At 52.3% G+C, this 19,600-nt stretch overlaps 1 long non-coding RNA gene across 3 annotated transcripts in view; it reads left to right on the forward strand.

Annotated features, from left to right (window-relative positions):
* LOC146799462 (uncharacterized) overlaps nucleotides 1-19,600 on the forward strand; it is a 96,003-nt gene that overhangs the window by 13,297 nt on the left and 63,106 nt on the right. The window contains exon 2 of one of the 3 annotated variants that reach the window (XR_014968918.1): nucleotides 2,152-2,260. The exons of the other annotated variants lie outside the window; for them this stretch is intronic. This is a non-coding gene — a long non-coding RNA (uncharacterized LOC146799462). The remainder of the gene's footprint in view (nucleotides 1-2,151; nucleotides 2,261-19,600) is intronic. 3 annotated transcript variants of the gene reach the window in all.

Below are 19,600 nucleotides of genomic sequence, written 5' to 3' on the forward strand. Positions count from 1 at the left end.
AGAGGGATCTCAACCCATCCCCCTTTGAAATGCAGACCAGAGGACCAGCTGCTTCAAACTACCAGGCTGCCTTTCTCTGATGCACTGACCCCAGGCAAAGGAGTTCATGGCTGGGCTGGGCACAGCATATTTATTGTGCTAAGGCACAATTACCTGGTTTGCGCAGGACGCAACCTACGGCGTAGCTAGGGGGAGGGGGAGGTGGGGGCGGTCCGCCCCAGGCGGCACTATTTTGGGGGCAGACAAAGGCATTCAGATAGGGCTCGGCTTGCTTTCGTGGACGTTCGGGGACGGGCAGAGAAGGAATAGGACTCGGGCAATGTCCTCTTCTTTTCTGTGCTGGCAGCTGCCCCCCCCCCTCTCTTCCTATTATTCCCTCTCTTCCTCTCTTGCTCCTCACTTACTGAAAACCCAAACTTGAAGAAACGGTTCACAACCTATCTTTCCTTCTTTCATTTAGTTGCTTCCTTGTGAAATGGATCCAAAAAAGAAAAACACTCTTGCGGGAAATGCCCTTTTTCTGACATTTTTCTATTCCAAAGTGCAGCGGGATGGAGAGAAATAGAAGGTTTTAAATATGAAAAATAAATACATAACTAAATAAAGTAAGACAGAGTGGTTGCAAAGTGGCCAGATTGGTTTTGTTCACATCCAAACACATCAGCCTCACTTTACAGGCTTTGCAGTGAAGCCTACTTTTTTTTTCTCGTCTTTCTTTGAACAGCATTGTTGTCCCCAGGTGGGGAAGTGCATCATTCCTGAAGGTACTGCAATACCTGGTTGATGGATGGATTGGAAAACAAAATGTGTACCATGGCTCTGTTTATGGATGTGGTCTTTTTAAACCATACTGCTTACGTTTATTAAGGATATAAGCAATGGACATTGAAAGGGTTCCCTTCAGGGCCATGTAGTCATGTCCTTAACTTTTCAGGTAAAACCACTCGCTGATTTCTGAATATTGAGTGAGAGATCGTTATGGTAACCATGTTGTTTCTGCTTACATTTCACATGCTTTACTTAATCTTGCATTCCCTATGAGTGTTTGCTTTTACTTATTTTTTGAGGCAGCATATTACTCTTATCAAGTGCATAATTTGAATTGAGCCACATCCAAGTGTTTATAGCGGGCCCAATTGGGTTGTAGCTGAAGGCAGTGTGAGTTTCTCTCAGTGGGGGCAGTATGGTGTTCAGTGGGGGAGAGGATGTGGCACTATGGCCAGAGCTGTCGAATTTAGAACTGGGGACCTGGGTTCAGCCTTTATGACCAGTCCACCATACCACTCTACTGAGGGAGCATATTCCCATGCTAGACCTTACAAGGCCCTACTAGACCTTAGAAGGCTTGATGTCTTAGCACAAGCAGGTGTACCCTAGTGGTGTCAATTGTGAGTTAACCTTGAAGGCCTGTCCACCACAATCCATACTGAAGTTCATCTCCAGTCTTGCGTGCCGGTCTACGAAGCAGCACACCCTAGAGCAATGGTGATCCAGTCACTGTGACTCTGTCACTGTGGTCACATGAACCTTGAGCAGGTTAGGGCGGTGCAAACGGTGTGACCGCACTGGGTACCTATTTCGGGTGGGTGCGTAGTGTTTGCAAGTGTATTATGGTTTTAAAAAAACTTGCTGCCACCTTCCTGGCCTCCAGCAATTTTCAGAAACAATAAAAATGTCATGATAACTTTGGTGATTAATGAGAGATCCGAGTTTTGTCTAGTGGAAGGGTTGACTCCTGGAAAGGTAGCACAGAGGGTTAATATGCCTGCTGCAAAGAATATGTACAATGCAGATCACAAAGTGCACTGCTTTAATGGGGAGACCATGATGAATGGTCATTTAATGTCAGTTGTAGATGATGGATACCTGAACAGTGTCATGTATGTGCATGTTTGCATTGTGCTGAGGGGATGACCAGGTAATTGTTCACGCAGCTCTGATGGATGTCACATGCGGTTTTTCTGAGTCCCCAGATAGAACATGCAGTCTGTGTGTTCTGTTTTGTACTGCCAGTCACTGGTGTATTCAACTGTTTAGCCTTAGACCGTGTCATGTATGTGCATGTAACTTGCATGATCGAGGTAACTATTAGCGGCGATACTACGTGTCTCTCGGTCCTATTTCAAGTGTTTGCCGTCCTTTTTCCCCCAGGGGCGGCAATCTGAGGGATAGCCCTGGGCGCCACAAGCTCTAGCTACGCCTCTGGACGCCACCAGTTCAAGTGTGCCGCAGCGCAGAACGTTGTGCCCCCATCAGTAATGTAAGCCCAAATTGTTTTTTTTTTTTTAATGTAAATATACACTTGGGCTGGATGACATTTAATGAGGAACTTCGATTTGTAAGTGCCTAGAGGTACATTCTGCAGCTTGTGCTATGGAAGAATCTGTGTGCCTTTAGGTTTCAGCATTGCGCAACTTGCCAGCCCCGTGGGATGTGATGGTATAAAGCCCTTCAAGTTCCACGTACACAGTAGCCCACCACTAGAAGGAAAAAAAGGTACAAACATGTTAACAGTTTCTTAGAATGTGAAAAGGCGGAGCTGCACCTTGAAATGCATTGGTCTAGGATGGAACGAGAATCCCCTGGCAATTACGCACACACCTGTATCCTATCCTAACCTCCTGCTGGCACACCCCACACACACATGCTCTTGGAAACAACCGTGGGAGGGCTAGGAACACCTGCCCTCCCCCTCCGGACTCAACAGGCTGACTGAGGGCACACAAAGCGGTGAGTACACCGTATACTGGCTTAGGGCAGCACTTTAAGGCGCCTTTTAAAAAAAGAAAGCCATTATTGCTTTAGCAGCATTCATTGTCTGGAATACTTGAGCGCTTTATGTTGAGATTATTTTTCTTATCGCTAGAGATAAAAGTGTGTGTGTGGGGGGAGTGTTGTGACTGGCAGTAGTTTTAGTGCTGTTATTGGGAAACGGAAGTGTGCGTGGGGTGCAACCGAGCAAACATGGCAGGCTGGGTTCATTGTGAGGGAGTGGGCACACCACATTTTACCATCTCCCTTCGGTGCTGGGATATCATTTATCAATCTCATTGTCATGGTGGCCAAGGTTCCCAGGACCACGTGTAATTAGATGCTCCAGTCCACTATTTTCTTTTCTACAACTTGCAGAATGCAAAGAAAAAAAAACGTGGACTGGAGCAGCTAATCGGGCACGGGACGCATACACTTTATGAGGCGTATTGGTTCTTGGGGCTGGCGGGTGCTTCCATCGAACCTACTGGACTGACACACTTGATGACAATGACTTGCAACAGAACAGCCACAGGACTGGACGCTTGGCGTCCTTACCACAAGGCACTAGTTGGGGCGCAGCCCTGTCAAATTCCGAGGTTCATCCATGGGTGACTAACTTCTCCAGCCCAGTTTTTCTTTGCATGCCGGGACTTGTAGGCTGATTTATCCCATTAGAAAAACCAGGACTACAAGTCCTAGAATGCAATGGAAAGCACTGGACCCCCTAACTAGGCATGGATCAGGGAAACGTGGAGTAAGTAGGCGAGCAATCAGTGGCGTAACGCACAAGGGGGGGTGGCTACAGAATGGGAAGAGGGTCCCTTCAGTTTCACATGTCTCACTGCTAATCATCGACTGTGGGCTGTATAAATAGACCCCTCCTACCTGTAGTGTCCATGCATGGACACGTTCTAGTGTTCTAACCTGCTGTACTACACTGTACACCCACCCACCACAGACGTCACTGTGTCAGGTGACGCTGGCAATAAAAGGGGCCGAGCGCACGTGCTCGTGGCCATTCCCACTATCCCCAACTATGTGTGCAGTGTCCTTCTTTACCTAGCATGTGGGCCTAGGGCCCATCATTACACTGGCGACGAGGCGGGTAATCTACCCCGCGTGTGCAGCCCCGATCGGCGCACCATCGATGGCTGAGGGGAAAGAGGACTGCCCGGTGAGCACACCCCCGGGTGACGGCGCGACGCGCCGAGAAGCTGGCAGGGCGAGTCGGAGCCCACAGCACCGCCGCGGGCAAGCACAGTGCCCCTGAGTCGAAGCGTGGAAGTCGGGTGCCCACCCCGACCTGCCGCTGTGCCCGGAAGTGCCCGGTAATAAGGCAAGCCGATCGGAGCCCACCCGAATCGGCCGCGACCTGCCTGGAGGAGGGGAATAGCGGACCGATCGGTGCCCACCCGCATCGGCCGCGACGGAGGGCCCCACACGTGAGAGGACGTCGGGTGCCGGACTAATTAAAGCGGACGGGAGCCTACCCCGCCGCGATTGCGAAGTGGCACCAGCAGCCCCCCCCCCCCGCGCGGTCCGTGAAGACATTTGACCTGCTGCGGGGGCGGGACGAACAGAAAGTAAAAGCGTGCCCACCCGCGACGGAAAAGTGAAGCGGCACCGGCGTAAAGAGGAGCCCACCCTCAAACGCTGCATCGTGATCCCGTTTCCCCGCCCGCTCCCCGCGTGGCATGCTGGCCGAGTGAGGCTGCGGGGGCGGGAAGGAAAGAAAGAATCGGCGTGCGGCCCGAGGCCGTTTGACGAACTGAATGTCAAAGCGGAGCCCACCCGCGATGAAGGGAAGCCCAGCCGGCGAAAGGGACTAGCGGTCCACTCCCCTGTCCCGTGAGGAGCAACTGACTTTGCCAAAAGGAGCGGGCAGGCTCCGGCAGCAGCGTCAACCCTCCGCCCGCTCCCCGCATGGGAAAACACTAGTGAGAACAGCGGGTGCCTACCCCGCATAGGGACAGACGTGCTGGAGAAACCCCCCCCCCCCCCCCCCCCCTCCCTGCCGCGCGAAGACTGCTGGAAACTGCCGCGGGCAGGGAGGGCGATCAACAAAATAAGTAGTGGCCGCCACCGGCCATTGGAAAATGCCTACACCCTGCGGGACCCAGGTGGCATGAAGGTATGAAGCATTTCCAGCGAGGTAGGAACTGCCCCAGAGTGCGAGGGATGCCTCCTCCTTCCCCTATGAGCAGCCCATTGACACTGCCTGTGCCCCCTCCTGCCTTCAAATAAATAAAAGTAAAAAGACTTACCTGCTGCCACGTCCTGGACTCCACAGCTCCAGCCCCATCTGGACTCCACTGGTCTGCCTGGCTCCAGCTCCCCTCCAGCTCTCCTAAGCACGAGTGAAGCCTGGAGGAGTGGAAAGGAAAACAAGGCATAGAGTTCTGGCAGTACAGAATGGTTGCTGCTGAAGCCAAGGAAAAGCAACACTGCCACCCAGTGGCCACTGGTGGTACTGCAGCACACAGAAACCAACAAGCCTACAGCAAGCCAAGGAAGTCCAGCAGCTACAGGAGACCGACGGAAAGGGAGAAGAGGCAGCAAGGCAAGTACCGCAAGGTCTGACGGAGGCGCGAAGGTGAGCACACGGGAATGCGACGGTGAGCGACGGAGGCGCACAGGAATGTGCCAGAAGCGCAGGAACGCGACAGAAGCACAGGAAGAAGAGACGGTGTGCCACAGGGATGCAGCGCCATCCCGCAGCAACAAGGAGGTAGAAAGAAGAACGGTGTCGAGCCACATCCACCCCAGCGAGGACTGCGCTGTCGCCGCATCAAGTGGAGCGAACCCTCAAGAGAACAAACGGACTCAGCGCAGAGGTACCCCGGACGTGGACAGTACACTGCAGCGCCTACAGGAGAGGAACCCACTGAAGAGGATGGGCACAGCAAGTATCCAACACTGGCGGGCAAGGATGCCGAGCCCCACCCAGTGGCGCCAAGAAGCCACCACATCAAATGATCATGATACTAGGAGCAACGCTACACTGAAGCTGTACCACGACGGTACGAAGAGTAGCACGCACCAGCGCCTGACAAGGCAGCGGACAAAGGTAGTCACACGACGCGACACACCTCGTGAAGCCGACCAGCCAAATGGTCGCACCACAAAGGCCCAGCCGACCTGCCAAACGGTCGCAACGCAAAGGTCAAGCCGACCAGCCAAATGGTCGCACCACAAAGGCCAAGCCGACCTGCCAAACGGTCGCCCCACAAAGGTCAAGCCGACCAGCCAAATGGTCGCACCACAAAGGCCAAGCCGACCTGCCAAACGGTCGCCCCACAAAGGTCAAGCCGACCAGCCGAACGGTCGCACCACAAAGGCCCAGCCGACCTGCCACATGGTCGCACCAAAGAAGCCGACTCGCCAGGAGTTGCACAAAGAGGTCTGACGCAAGACCGAAGATGTTCTGCCAGTGATCGGCAGCGCGGACCGTCAAGTGGTCCAAGAAGCTCAAGAAGAACCAAAGTAACTGGTGAAAAGGGAGAAGAACGAAGCGGACCATGAGCATGGCCCCACGAACTTCAACCAAAGTAATTGGTGAAAGGAGAAGATGAAGAGAAGGTCACGACCCTAACTCGGAATGCTGAGGAAGATGAAGAGAGTGTTCTCGGACGAGGACAAGACCAGGGGGAACACGTGCAGAGTGCGCGCGCTGCATGGAGAAGCCTGGCCAGATAAGAGGAGAACAGGAACGGTCCAGAGTAGGTCGTGAAGCGAAGAGAAGAAGAGACCAGAGTGGCACGTCCGCCACTACGAAGAAAGAAGAAATCGCAGTGGCACGTTTGCCACTACAAGAAACGAAGAATGAAGATATCGGAGTGGCACGTTTGCCACCAAAAGAAAGGGGAAAGGAAGAGATCTGAGTGGCACGGTTGCCACTGCAACAAAAGAAGAAGTCAGAGTGACATGACATCCTCATGGAGAAAGAAATAGAGGAAAGAGAGAAGAGTGGCAAGACTACTCACACCTCAAAGACAAGGAAGGTGACAAGCGTCAGAACACGGTGCGCAAGTCCTGAAGAACACCCGTGGCACGGAGAAAAGACCATCTGTTTGATGATGCTTTCAGCGTACCTGGGATCTGCAGAGGTAAGCAGGCCGGACCATTCGAAACACCCACCTTTGGGGTCACACGGACACTGGACAACGCCAGCCGTGGTGACCCAGGGGCAGAGGCCTCAGGGATGCCAGTGAGTGAGCGTCCCCGCGACGAGAGATGGTCATCAGCCGCCCTCCAGCAAAGGTCCCAGGAGGATGAAGACATTGTGTGCGAAGACAGGAGCCAACAGCTACCCTCCAGGCACGACTGCAGAACCCGAGGTGAGACTTGTCGTCTCCTCTGCACCCACACGGATCGGCGTGCGAGTAACACGACACAGTACACCCAGCTCAGGACGAGTCAGAGGGCCTCAGGGATATCCCGTGGCAGGGGAACACCTGCGAGAGAGGCATCATGGTGAGAGGGGTGTCTTGCAACCAATCCGTCTTGCAAAACAGAACACACGCCACAGATAAAGGAAAGGACTGGACCAAAAGACGAACGGCAACATCTAGCGGTAAACCACAAGAACTCAACTGCGTTTGTCGCCAAGAAAGTAAAGCGAAGAAAAGACTGTGAGAACAACTTCAAGGCAGAGCCGTCAAACAGACTAGATCCATCGAGCACCCATGACTGGTGCCACAGTGAACTGGTGATCGTCTGCGACAGGAAGAGCATCGTCCGCGACAGGAAGAACATCTTCTGCGACTCCAAGCAGCTGAAGCGTGAGCGATTCTGCAGAAGTTTGGTCACTGTATTACAACTGTGTATATCTTTCTTTCTCCCCCAGGTTGAACTTTGACTTTGGGTTTTGTTATTAAAAATTGGGAGGGATGTAGTGTCCATGCATGGACACGTTCTAGTGTTCTAACCTGCTGTACTACACTGTACACCCACCCACCACAGACGTCACTGTGTCAGGTGACGCTGGCAATAAAAGGGGCCGAGCGCACGTGCTCGTGGCCATTCCCACTATCCCCAACTATGTGTGCAGTGTCCTTCTTTACCTAGCATGTGGGCCTAGGGCCCATCATTACACTACCAATCAGGGGCTGCGTTACACCCCTGTGAGGAACCCACAATATCCCATGACAGTCTAGTGCGCAGAGCGCGCCATCGTCCTCCACACCCATGGCGGATAGCAAGGCCTGGAGTCGTAACTCCATAACTTCCCCCGTCTTCAAAGTCCCCTCACACACAAACAGTCGGTCGCCTTTGCAGCTCCTACCTGTTTCCATCCTCCTGCGCTCGCTCCTCTGTCTGAAGCAGACTCACCTGGAGACATTCGCATCACTTAGCAACGCCCTCCGCACGCAGGTGGCACCAGGTGCACATCAACCTGGGGGGAGGGGGGAGACCAGGGGACGAAGTGCGGGGAGAATGGAGGAGAAAAGAGAGGGGAGGGAGAAATTAGAGTGCGAAGGCGCTGGAATGGAGAGTTAAAGGAGTAGGGGGAGCAGAGAGAGGCATGCAGGAAAAGAGAGGCGGCTATGGGGAGATATGAATGCGAGGGAGATACAGAAGTGAAGGCAGCAGATGATAATTTACAATAATGTATGCTCAACGGGGAGAAGAGAGGTGGTATTCCAGGGGAGAGAATTGAGGAGGAAAGGAGAGCCACGGAGGGTGGAAACACGAAGGAATGAAAAGAGCGAAAAATAAATGATGCAGTGAAAGGCAGAGGAAGAATGAAACATAGGTAAATAATAAAAATCAAGATACCAGAGTCTCAGCCGATGATTAGGCAGCGGGCACCGCCTCCGTTTATAAAGTCTACGCACAACATGGCGGCCGGTGGAGTGAGATACGAGGCTGCCATTGAGGATCAGCGCCATCACACGCGGAGGCGATCATGCCCGAGAGACCCATGAGGGTAAGAGGACTGCAACAAAATAGCCAGTACCACCCGGACCCGAAAATTAATCCGGATTATAGCCGCCTCGCGCACAGAGAATGCAGAACGAATAAGTACACATAGCATGCAACTCTCACAAAAACCCATATGGTCCCGCTATTCGAGGCGAACGCGCGGCCTCACCCTTTGTACAATGGCATAAGGACTGTAACAGTCTGTGCCTCACCTGTTTAAGGCGAGAAATTAGTACGGTCTTGACTCCCGTGATGTCCAGCCCACGACGCTTTAGCTCGGACTTAAGGTCGATGACGCGCAGCTCGGTGATCTTCTTACCCTCGGAGACAGCGGCCGCCATTTTGCAGATGTGCGAGCGGGAGAGAACGGAGTAAACCGCCGAAGAGCGTGAGTATGAACAGCGACGTCACAGTGCGCATGCGCCTACTATGTAGCCAACCGGCTAGAAGCTGAAGAGAACAAGCATTGGCCGCACGCGCGCCTCGCGTTTAAAGTTAAAAAAAACAAGACAGGAGGAGGAGCCTAGCGCGCAACCAAGACGGCCGCGTAGGTGCGAGGCTCCCGAGGACCTCCGCAACCTCCCACGACTATCCTGAATTTATCCTGTCTCGGATGAGGGGAATGTGTTGGTGAGCCTGAGCTGAGGTGGCACCCGTTTCCCGTTGTCAAATCGGACCTCGGACACCGGAGTGAGCACCGATTGAAGTCTGCGGCCTTCTCCTCGCCAGACCCCGGATTTGCGCTGAGGGGTGACCCAGTGACAAAGTGAACAACAGCGGCGGGCCGGGCCTGGCGAGTCGCGCACCCCGCGCTTTCGCTTTCGCTTTCGCACCCCCTTGCAATCACTGCAGGGCTGGGTCGCGGGGCTCTTTGTGTTGGTGTGGTCTCGCTGGGAGACTTGGCCTGCCCGCCGGCTGTGACCCACCCCGCCGATCGGGGGTGGCCCCCCCGGAGCTTGTGGTCCTGATTGCCTGCCCTTCACGACGTGACTGGTGCGACCGGGAGACTAGTGGCCATGGCCACCAAACAAGATGGAGACCGGGCAAAGACCAAGCCGACCCGGCGTGGCACCACCCATCAGGCCAACAGTATGGACCGCTATACCCTCCAGAAGGGATCTCCCGGCGGACCGCACAAATCCCCTGAGGACCCTCCTGATGCCCCGGACCTGCCCATGGATCTGACTCTGCGGGATGTCATGGGCGCCATTGCCGAGATGAAGGCCTCGGTAGGCCAGCGGTTCGACACACTGGCACAGAAGATCGACTCGGTCCTCGTGGATGTTGGCCTGGTGAGGGCCGATCTTTCCAAGACCAACGACCGAGTTGATTCTTTGGCCCACACCGCATCGGGCCTTACTACTGATGTGGCGGCGCTACAAACAGAGGTGCGCCGGCTTAGTCAAGCGAGCGCGCTTATGGATCGGCGCCTGGAGGACTCCGAGAGTCGGGCCCGGAGAAACAACATCCGCATCATCGGCGTACCCGAGGGACGGGAGGAAGCGGCGGCGGACCTATTTGTGGAGGACCTGATCGCTACCCATCTCCAGCCACGGGGGCTGAGTAAATTCTTCGCGGTGGAGCGGGCCCACAGGGTTCCCGGGGGAAGGCCGAAGGTCGGAGCCCCTCCGCGGCCCCTCATTGCCCGGATTTTCAACTTTCGGGACAGAGACGCTATCCTGCAAGCCTCCAGACTGTTGGGGCCGGTTAAGCTTGACAACATGGAGGTGAACTTTTATCCGGATTTCACCCCAGCGGTCCAGAAGCAGAGACTGAGCTTCCAAGGCGTCAAGCGCCGTCTTCGGGACTTGAACCTTAAATACGCAATGCTCTTCCCAGCCAAGCTGCGAGTGGAGGTAGAGGGTCGCACGCACTTTTTTGATCGCCCGAAGCGGCCGGAGACTGGCTGGACACTCTGTCTGGGGATCGTAATCTGGGGGGTGGAGGGGGGGGCGGCGGGGGAGACGGCACACTGGATCGGGACTGAGGGGGTGATGTTGGGCTTCACTCTGGACAAAAATGTTGCCACTCTCGATTAAGCATCTGTCTGTATAATTTCCCCTCCTATGGAGGTTGTGTGGGGTCTCTTCGGGGTTCTCCCTCCTCCTCTAGGGGGCTTAGCTAGTTTTTATTATATATATGGGGCGACAGGCACACTGCACGTTGGGGGGGCTGTTCGGGCTCATGCAGGGGTGCAGGGAGGGGGGAGTTTTGTTGGGGTGGGTGGGTAGGGATGGGGGGGTGTTGTTCGTTTTCACCACAAGGCAAAGGTATCATTGTGCTAGCTCTATAGTGCTCTCGGGGGGACGAATGGTGGCTCTTGTCTATGATGTCCTGGAACGTGAATGGACTGGGGGACAGGATTAAACGTGGGGTGGTCCTGCAGTTCTTGAAGCGAATCTCGCCCGATGTAGTTTTTCTGCAGGAGACACACCTCATTGGCAACTCCTTCTGCGCCATGAATCGGCGTGGCTATCGCCTAGTGGCCCATTCGGGCTTTACATCTGGCTCAAGGGGTGTGGGCATCATGGTTAAGAACTCGCTTCCGCTGGAGATTGATGAGGTGCTCCATGACGACAGGGGACGTTACGCGGTCTTGGTGGGAAGGATGGAGGGCAAAGTGGTGGTTTTTGTGTCAGTATACGTCCCACCGGGGCTGCAGTCGACTACCTTTGCGGACCTGGGGCGCCTCCTCCTTGGCCTTCCGGGGGGGATTCTGGTGGTGGGGGGGGATTTCAATGCGGTGGTTTCCGGGACTGTGGATCGTCACCCCCCTAGGGACCTCCCCCGGGCCCAAGCGTGGCTCTCTGGTCTATTGGACACTTTGGGATTGGTGGATTGCTGGCGTTTAAAACATCCCACGTAGTTACAGTATACCTTCCATTCGGGGGCCCATGGTAGTCTCTCACGACTAGATTATGTCCTGGTCCCGGCGGCCTATGTTGGGAGGGTGGGAGAGGTGCGCCATTTGGCACGGGGTATCTCGGACCATTCCCCGCTCCTGTTACACCTGGACCTTTTTCCGAGGGGTGAGGGTAGGGTGGTCCCGATCAATCCCTGGTACTTGCGCGACCCCACTATTCGCGCTGAATTGATTAAATCCCTCCAGCGCTACTTTGACGAGAATGTGGGGTCCGTGGCTTCGGCTGTCTCACTGTGGGAGGCATTCAAGACAGTACTACGAGGAGAGGCCCTGTCCCTCATTTCCCACACCCGGAGGCGCGAGCGGGAGGAGGTGACCCGGGTGGAAGCTGAGATAGCCGAGTTGGAGGGTAATCTAGAAAGCGGGGTGACGGATGCCGTATTGCATGTCCTCCAACTCAAGCAAGCGGCCTATAGGGCCCTCGTCACGGAGGCAGCCAGGGGCCTCAGTAGAGAGCAACAGGGGAGATTGTATGATGTGGGTGATAAGGCTGGTAAATTGATTGCGTGGCTGGACAAAAAGGAGAGAGCGAGTCGTGTAGTCCCGCTGATTGAGAAAACAGACGGTGTGTGTGTCACTGAGCCGGAAGAAATTGTCTCCTGCTTCGCGGACTATTTCCGTGGGGTGTATTCCCCGGTGTCTTCCTGCTCTGAAGAGGATTCCCGTACCCTGCTCAGGGATATCGCGCTGCCTTCCCTTTCGGAGGAGGACAGAGTGTCGTTGGACGCCGCTCCAACCTCCGACGAAATCGCCCTCGCCATACGTTCGGTCGCTTCCGTCAAGGCCATGGGTCCTAATGGTCTCCCCATCGAGTTGTACAAATTGAGACCGGATACGCTGGCACCACATCTCCGATCGATGTTCCTGGAGGCCCATTCGGTGGGCTCCCTCCCGCTGGACCAGCGTCTGGCTACAATCGTGGTTATCCACAAGGAGGGGAGACCTCGGGACCGGGTTACATCCTATCGGCCCATTTCGCTACTGAACGCGGAGCCTAAAATTCTCGCCAAGGTCCTGGCCAATCGGCTGGTCGGCGTGGTGGGCGAACTGGTTCACCAGGATCAGTCCGGCTTTATTCCCCATCGTAACACAGCTCTTAACTTGCGGCATTTGCATGGGGTGCTTGCACGTGTTCAGTACATACGGGAGCCGGCCATTTTGGCATCCCTGGACGCCACCATGGCGTTTGATACGCTTGAATGGCCATACATCTGGGCGATGCTTGCGAAGTTTGGCTTTGGCGCAGGGTTCATCAGTTGGGTCAAATTGCTGTATTCGGGCCCATTGGCGCAGGTGGTGGTGAACGGTAGAGTATCGGCTCCGTTCGAGCTGGGCCGGGGCACGCGGCAGGGCTGCCCCTTATCGCCGCTCCTTTTTGCGCTTGCCTTGGAGCCCCTGGCCGAGTGGCTGCGGTGGGAGCCTTCCATCCGTGGTCTCCGTTGGACCCCCGAGCATGAGGACCGCGTATCCCTATACGCTGATGACATCCTCTTGTACCTAGCTTCCCCACGTAACTCACTTATAGTACTGGTTGATGTTTTGCATTCATTTGGTCGTAACTCCGGCCTTGTCATCAACTGGGCTAAATCGTGCGTGTATGTTCTCTCTGGGGAGGCGCCCATTCTCCCGCGGGGCTGTCCGATCCAGATCGCCCCGCAGGGATTCCGGTACCTGGGTGTCTTCACTACTCTGGACCCGGAGGCCCGGTATGATCGGAACTTGCTTCCCCCCCTCCAGCGCCTGAAGGAAGATGTCACGCGCTGGCGGCGCTTGCCGCTCTCGCCGCTCGGCCGGGCGGCATTGTTTAAGATGATGTCTCTGCCGCGCTTCCTCTACGCTTTGCAGAATACTATGGACCCCGTCCCAGCGCGCTACTTCCGTGAGGTGGAGAGTTTGCAGCGCCGCCTGTTCTGGGACGGGAGGCCGCGTATCGCCCTGGCGAAGCTGACGCTCCCATGGTATGACGGCGGGATTGCCCTCCCGGATATCAAACGATACTATTGGGCCTCCCAGCTGGCTGCGATTAATCACGGCCTGTATGGGCCCGCTTTAAACCCGGCATTCGAAATGGATAAGATGCTACTCCCGGGTGGGGACTATAATCGAGCGCTCTACTCCAGCACGCCCGACGCTCGGCTGACCGGCCCCACGCGTGTCATGGTGCGAGTGTGGCACGCGGCTAATGTGGCGATGGGGTGGAAGGATCGTCTGACCCGGGCGTCACCACTATACGCGTCCGAGCAGTTGGGCTCCCTGTGGACCTCGAAGGGCTTCGAGAAGTGGGACATGATAGGCATTAGCAAGGTGGGGGATCTCTGGACGAGGGGAGGATTTAAAACATTCGAGATGCTGCAGACGGAGTTCCACTTGCATGGCAGGGAGTACTTTCGGTATTTGCAGATCCGTCATGCACTGGGCTCCGTCTTCCCGGACGTTGCATCCATCCCGGAGTGTTCCCCCCCTTGAGGATAGAGTGCTGGATGGACACGTTCCGGACAGCACGATCTCACTGATCTACAAAAAACTGATCAATGACCGCACGGGATTGCTGATTGCCCTTCGTGAGGCTTGGGTTGCCGATGGACTGGAGCTGGACGACGAGGACTGGACCCTTGCGGTGGCCTCCCCGAAAGAGGTGGCCATACCGGCCCGCCTTCGCTTCGTCCAGCTCAAGATACTCCACAGAGTCTACATGACGGGGCCGAGGCTTCTGCGTATGGGCTATGCTGTGGACGGGTTGTGTAAGCGTGGGTGTGGCGCTTTGGGGACCTTTCTGCATATATTGTGGGAATGCCCGGAGGTGGAGCGATTCTGGCGTGGTGTGCATGAGGTCCTGCGTGTGGTTACGCATGTGGTGCCGCTACCCGAAGCGAGGAGATGCCTGTTGAATGTGTGGGAACCTACCGACTACTTGGCGCCACAGACCTGGTGGGTGACTCTGGGATATATGGTGGCCAAGCGTGATATTGCTCAACGGTGGGGATCTCAGAGGTCCCCGACTGTCTCGGCCTGGAAGGAACATATGGATTGGTGCATGTTTCGGGAAAAGGTGGTGTATGTTGCGAGAGGTAAGCCTGGGACATGGGTGAAAGTCTGGGGCCCCTGGAAAGCCTACCGCGGGGGAATCTGTACTCCACCGTTATTGCCCGATCCGTCGCCTGCCCCATCCCCGTAGCCGACCCATCTTCCCTGTTCCGGGCATTGAGTTTTACCCAGCCCTAATCCTGATCTCTTCCCCTTCTTGATACTCCTATGGATTGGTAGGGTCCCCCTCTCGGGGGAGCACATGCTGCTATTTCTGATTGTAGATTGCCTTGTGGTTTTTTGTTTTTTCTGGTTGTTATTTCAGTTTAAAATGAAACCGTACAGTGGGGTCCGGATGGTGTGGCTATCAACGCTACTAACTCCTGTGCATCTTCCTTAGCCGCAACGCGCGCTCTACAATGTGTATCATATGCTCCTTTTGTTTACTAGCGGCCGGCCGGAAGGTTGTAGGCCCATCTTTGTATATTTTTTGTTTTGTAATAAACGGTTTAAAAAAAAACCAAAAAAAAAAAACAAGACAAGCCCGGCGGAGCGTGGCGCGCGCGCGCTTGGGGGCGGGGGAGCGGACCCTTTGAAGTGCTCCCAAAAGGCGGATTGCATCATGGCGGCACGATGCGCGTGATTGTGCGCGTGCTAGCCATGCAATCCGCTTTTTGGGAGCACTTTTAAAAGCCTCTATAGTCTCGCTTTGCGATCGCTTACGCGATAGCAAGGCGAGACCTAAAAATGGCTTATTGTATTTAGCAACTTTTATACCAGGATTGACTGTAGTCTAGGTTGTCGGTCCAATAGAAGGTGGGAGCCGAAACACGTAGACCGTCCTCTACTGTTCGTGATTGCACTATGGTTTGAATAAAGCACTTTTTGGGATTACCTTCTGGCTGTGGTGCTGAGATCCTTCGCCGAATCCCAGGAGTGGAAAGGAGGTTTGGAGGAAAATCGAATATATATATTCACTGACAAAACCATAGGTTTCAGGGACGTTATAGTTAGTTGGACATTTGACTCCTATAAAACCAGAGAAATTTGCCTGTTATAGTTAGCTGAGCTAACAATAACTCGCGCGCCCGCAATGCACTGGTGATGACGTTACATATTACATCACTCATGACATGGTCAGTGACATCACTGATGACATCATCCAGTGAATGTGTGTTTCTGTAAAGGTTAAATATTTTTAATCTATATCTATGCCAAGGTTTATTGAAGAAAGAGTGGATTTACAAGTTCCTGAATGGATTATTTAGTAGGTGCGTGACTGACTGTATACGTGAATGATTGAACATGTGTTGCTGAATGTATGGGTTAGTGACTAAACTGTGTGAAAGTCTGTAATAGTGTCTCAGTTGGTGTATAAGCGGCTGCATGGGTTCGTGAGTAGTTACATGAGTGTCTATATGGGTTATTGATTTGTTGTCTGAGTATCATATCTGTATGAGTGCCTGAGTGTGTGGGTGGGTGGGGGTGTGTGTGACTCTGTGCATACATGTCTGAGTGGGTCATTCACTGGTTGTATGGATTCAAAAGTACATGTGAGAAGGGCTGTATGGGTGAGTTAGTGTGTGTATGGGTGTGTTGGTGAGTGAATGAATGTCTCACTGATATATGTGTGAGTAACTACATATGTTTTAAGGCAGTATATGTGAGTGTTGAAATATATAAATGACTATACGTGAGAGTAAGTTATTTGAAGAGTGGGTGTATAAAAGAGTGTCTGCTTGTATCAGTGATTGTATAAGACAGTAAGTATTTGTTAGTATCTGCATAAATAAGTGATGTGGTGTGTGTATAAATAACGCAGTTGGTGTGTATAACTGTATACATGAGTAAATGGGTATGTCATTGATTCTTTGCATGACTGACTAGGTGTGTGAGTAACTCTATGGATGAGTGGCAGACTGTGACTGTATATATAGGTGTATGAGTGCATATTCTAGTACTGTATTGATGAGTAACTGCATGTATAAGTGAGTGGACGTAAATGTAGACCTAGGAAATAGTAGGTGGTATGTAGTATCTGGCATTGTTATGTGTATGGTTTCAAAAATAGTAGTCTGTATTTTAGAGTGCGTGTATCAAAGTTTATATTAGGCCATCAGTATGTGCATCAGATTATCAGGTGGATGATGGCATCAGTGATGTCATCAGTGATGTCATTTGAGATGTCATCAGTGATGTCATGAGTGATGTCACTGACCATGTCATGAGTGATGTAATATGTGACGTCATCACCAGTGCATTGCGTGCACGCGAGTTATAGTCACCTCAACTAACTATAACGGGTGAATTTCTCTGGTTTTATATGAGTCAAATGTCCAACTAACTGTAACGTCCCTGAAACCTATGGTTTTTTCAGTGAATTTCTAAGGTTTTTTAAATGTTAATTTCATATTTATAAAACCTATATTTTTTCTATTTTTTTGGGTAAGATTTTGGAACTCTATCATCCTTTTTTTAAAAAATTTGAAAAATGTGTAATGTTTTAACATCATATACGTATGTGGTCGCGCCAGCTGCTACTTTGGTATGTGACGGGTATGCAGTACCAAGCCGCGCCTTACGTCATGTACATATGGGGTCACACCCGCTGCACGTTGCGTATGCGACGACTGCACGCTGCCAGGCCCTGTGTTACGTCATAGACGTATGGTGTCGCGCAGGGAACGCCATTCCCTCATTTTTTTCTTGTCTCAAAACTATAAATAAGTTTAAAGTGTATATGAGAACAAGCGATAATCCAAAATATTTTAAACATTTATATTTTTGTAACTGCAATAAACCTATATTATGGTACATATATATTCTCAAAATCGCGTCGGATGCGGCCTCCTTGCGCACTTGGTGCGCGATTGCCATGTGACCTTAAAGAAAAGCATTTCATTGGTTCATAACATTTCCCATTGTAACATTTGGAGGACCACACCCATTTTAGTCATTCTCTCTACAGCGTTTGATGAGAGACTCCTCTTCTGCTGACAGAGCTTTTTTGAAAACGTTTTGCTATATACACATATCTGACACTACACACAACATGCAACTTTTATCTTCATTAATGTTCATGCTCTGTAAAGAAGCCTTCCACCTGTGACAGCCATGCATGTAAAAGCTACATAACAGAACTTTTCCCCACTGTCAGAGGTAACATGGTTGCATACGCTGTCCACAGCACAATGTAATGTGGTACGGCCCAGGGGCAGTATCATGCACAGATAATGAACACACAGACACAGATAGATAGTGGAAGTGGGTACGGGCATGTGCGCCCGACTCCTTTTTATTCCCATGGTCACATATCCAGTGACGTCTGTGCTGAATGCGTGTGGGGTGAGTGTAAACCAGCCCTCAGGGAATGGTTGCTGCTAGCATCAACTACAACAGTAATCATTGGATCACACAAAGAGATTCAATAATAAAAGGGTCAATAGTTTGTGCTGCAGTAAGGTAGGGAAACTGGATGTGAAATAATACAGAAAAGATTCTATCATAAAAGAAACATAACTTGTGGTATACTGAGATACAGGCAGTAGATCTGAAATAATACACGAAAAGATTGTATCATAAAGGGTCCATCAGGTCTAGTGCACTCATATAGCCACATCAAAAGCATTCAGCATGTGCACAGCCAGCGATAGTGCGTGCTGCAGGTGGGCCGTACTAGGAGCGATGTCTGTTGCCTACAACACTACATCATCTGCAATAGCGACTCAATCTGAATTGTAAACACTGCTATCTGCAGTGTAGGCCAGCGAGCGGTCAGCAAGGGCCCACAGCCACGTGGCGTTGACTTGAGCTGCCCTGTTTGCAGAACGCGAAGCAAGAAAAACCGTGTGCGGACCCTGCGATGATGCATATGCGTGGTGCGGACAAAGCGCACTGGAGCAATGTCTTTTGCCTACAGGACTGCGTCATCTACAATAGCGACTCAATCTGAATTGTGAACACTGCTGTCTGCAGTGTAAATTGAAGGCAGTAGAGAGCACAGTCTTCCATGAATACTTTTTCTCACTTCCCCTTCACAAAATACAACAACATAAATTACACAAAACTCTGCAATAAATAAATCAAAACAATTCGAATTTTGTCTCTGCTGTCCACTGTGTACACTGTTATTCAGTGTTCTTTACCACTAACAAGAAGAATTTGGTCATTGTACTAGACCTATAAGTCATCTTAAAAAACTCTTCAACCGAGTATACTTAAAGGCTATTGTGTATATTTCAATAGACGTTGTAGTTAGTTGCCTACTGGATTCTGTAATTAAACAATCACCCCTCGATCTGAATTGTGAGCCCTGCTGACCACTGTGTAGGCCAGAGGCAGTGGTCATTAACGCATCACAACCACGTGCCGTTGGATTCGGAAGCACGGAGTTGGTTGCACCTGATCGGAGGGGGTACACACAAATCATCACAAACTTTAACATCCTCAATCACAGAATCAAGACCCCGTTTCACTGTTCCGACCTGCTGTACCACGGTGTACTCCACCGACTGGTGTCAACCAAGCACAATAATCATGTGCATCAGTTAGCTACGGAAGCACAGAGTCCGATGCACCTCAACGGAAGGAGTTCTGTAAAAAACAACAAGCAGCAGGTAATATGGGGCATCGTCCATTCTGGGATCAAGACACCGTTCCACTGTTGGGACATAGAGTTGGTTGCGCCTGGTCGAAGGGAGTACTTTCATCTCCACTCTCACATACAGTTCTAACATCGTCCATTGTGGAATCAAGACCCCATTTCACTGTTTGGCCCTGCTGTACCGCGGTGTACTCCACCGACTGCAGTCAGCCAAGCCCAATGATCATGTGCAGTACTTAGCTACGGAAGCACAGAGTCTTATGCACCTCAACGGAGGGAGTTCTCTGACAACCCAGCAGCAGGTAATATCGGACATCATCCATTCAGGAATCAAGACACCTAGAGTTGCTTGCACCTGGTCTAAGGGAGTA

This window comes from Triturus cristatus, chromosome 9, assembly GCF_964204655.1.
Source record: "Triturus cristatus chromosome 9, aTriCri1.1, whole genome shotgun sequence".
Taxonomy (NCBI): Eukaryota; Metazoa; Chordata; class Amphibia; order Caudata; family Salamandridae; genus Triturus; species Triturus cristatus.